This window comes from Dioscorea cayenensis, chromosome 6 (assembly GCF_009730915.1).
Source record: "Dioscorea cayenensis subsp. rotundata cultivar TDr96_F1 chromosome 6, TDr96_F1_v2_PseudoChromosome.rev07_lg8_w22 25.fasta, whole genome shotgun sequence".
Classification (NCBI taxonomy): Eukaryota; Viridiplantae; Streptophyta; class Magnoliopsida; order Dioscoreales; family Dioscoreaceae; genus Dioscorea; species Dioscorea cayenensis.
This window is the reverse complement of record NC_052476.1, coordinates 4,220,618-4,222,645: the sequence shown is the minus strand read 5'-3', so window position 1 is coordinate 4,222,645 and position 2,028 is coordinate 4,220,618. Positions and strand designations below refer to the sequence as shown.

General features: G+C 39.3%; 1 pseudogene; it reads left to right on the top strand.

The window, feature by feature from the left end:
* The first annotated feature begins 585 nt into the window (after positions 1–585).
* Positions 586–1,450, top strand: LOC120263062 (annotated as a pseudogene).
* The last annotated feature ends 578 nt before the right edge of the window (positions 1,451–2,028 follow it).

The window sequence follows — 2,028 nt, the reverse complement described above, 5'->3', positions numbered from 1 at the left end:
TATGTTACCGGTTCATCTTCGCAAGAAACAACTAGCATATTAATATGCGTGACTCATACAATTATACGTCACCGGGTAATATTATCTCAACAGTAAACAATTGATATATCAGTACGCAGTCCGCGTGACTCACAACATTCTAAAAGATAAATATAACCACCATTAAAACACAAAAAATAAAAATAAAAACCTATATAAACAATAACACCACTTTTAACCCCATTAACACCTTAAAAATTTCCTTTTATAAACTTTTCTTTTAAAATTAAATTAATTTTAATTTTAAAAAAAAAAACATAAACATAATGAAAAAAGTACATCCCTTACCCAAAAAACCCCACCCTTCACCGTAATAACAATTATCATAATAATATTAATACTCATCATAATAATTACTAATAATAAAAATAAAAAAATATAAAAAACAACAAAAGCAACCTCATCCCACATCAAAACCCCCATTCTACCCCTCCCCACCATCTCCATCTCCATATACCAAATAAAAAAAGCAACGCAAAAGCTTCGTCACCATCTCTCTCTCTCTCTCACTCAGTGCATAGATCCAATGACTTCCAGACCTAATGGCGATTCCCATCACCACCACCATCACCACCAGCAGCAGCAGCAGCAGCAGCAGCACCACCGTCCCTTCATCCCCTGCCCGCCCACTCCCCCCACTACTCCACCTCCTCCTCCGCCTCCTTCCGCGGCTGCTGCTGCTGTCTCTTCCTCCTCCTCACTCTCCTTGCCCTCCTCGCCGTCGCCGCCACTCTCATCATCGTCCTCGCCATCAAACCCAAAAAACCCCAATTCGATCTCAACCAAGTCTCCGTCCAATACCTCCTCGTCGCCCCCTCCCAATCCCCCAATCCCCTTCCCCTTCCTCCGCCTTCCTCTCCCTCAACATCACCCTCCTCTTCACCGCCCAAAACCCTAACAAGGTCGGCATCCGCTACGACCCCACCTCCTTCGATCTCATGTACCACGGCGTCCCTCTCGGCGTCGCCACCGTCCCTGGCTTCGAACAACCCGCTCACAGTGCCCGTCTCGTCCTCTCCCGCGTCGTCGTCTCCCGCGTCGACGTCCTCCAATCCGACGCCCTTGAACTCATCCGCGACGCCGCCGTCAACGATCGCGTCGACCTCCGTGTCTCCGGCGATGTCGGTGCCAAGATCCGCTTCATTGGTCTCACTTCCCCTCGCGTCCAGGTCCGTCCCCCTCTTTTTCCCTCTCCTCTCCCTTTTCCCCCTTTTTTTCAATTTAATAATTAATTAAATTATTAATAATAATAATTATTTTTTTATTAATTTTTTTTTCAAAAAAAATAATAATAATTAGGTATCAGTGGACTGTGCCATAGTGATCAGCCCAAGAAGGCAGGCTGTGACGTACAAGCAATGCGGGGTGGAAGGAGTGAATGTTTGAATTTTTGCAATTTTTTTCTTTTATTTGGGGTTAAAAATTTTTAATCTTTTTTGAATTAATTTTTGAGCTTAATTGGGGACTAGTGACCTAGAATGTGCTAATTTGAGATGAATTTTGGGGGAATTTGGGATTTAATTTGGATGGAATTTTTCCGCCAAGGGATTGAGAGACAGTGTGTCATGCCATTTTTTTGGATGGGGATTGGGATTGGGATTGGGATTGTGTTCTTGGAATTTAAAAAAAAAAACCCTTTTTAAATTTTTTTTAATCATGGTAAATTTTTCATATATTTTCCCCTTCTTTTATTTTTTTAATTTTTTGGATTTATGGTGTGCTTGCTTGCTGTTTGAGATATATTTTTTTCCTCTCGTATTTTAGATAATAAAACTATAGAATTATTTATATGAGTTTTGAATGTTAATTATGAATTATTATGCTTACAATATCAAATTATATTATAAATGAAACTTTTTCTTGCCTCTTAATTAATGTCTTTCAAGATATAAATTAATTTTGTAATTAATTAATTATAACTCAAAATATAAAATAAAATCATGCCGGTAAAAAAAAAAAATATGGTCTATATTATTGTGGTTTGGCTGA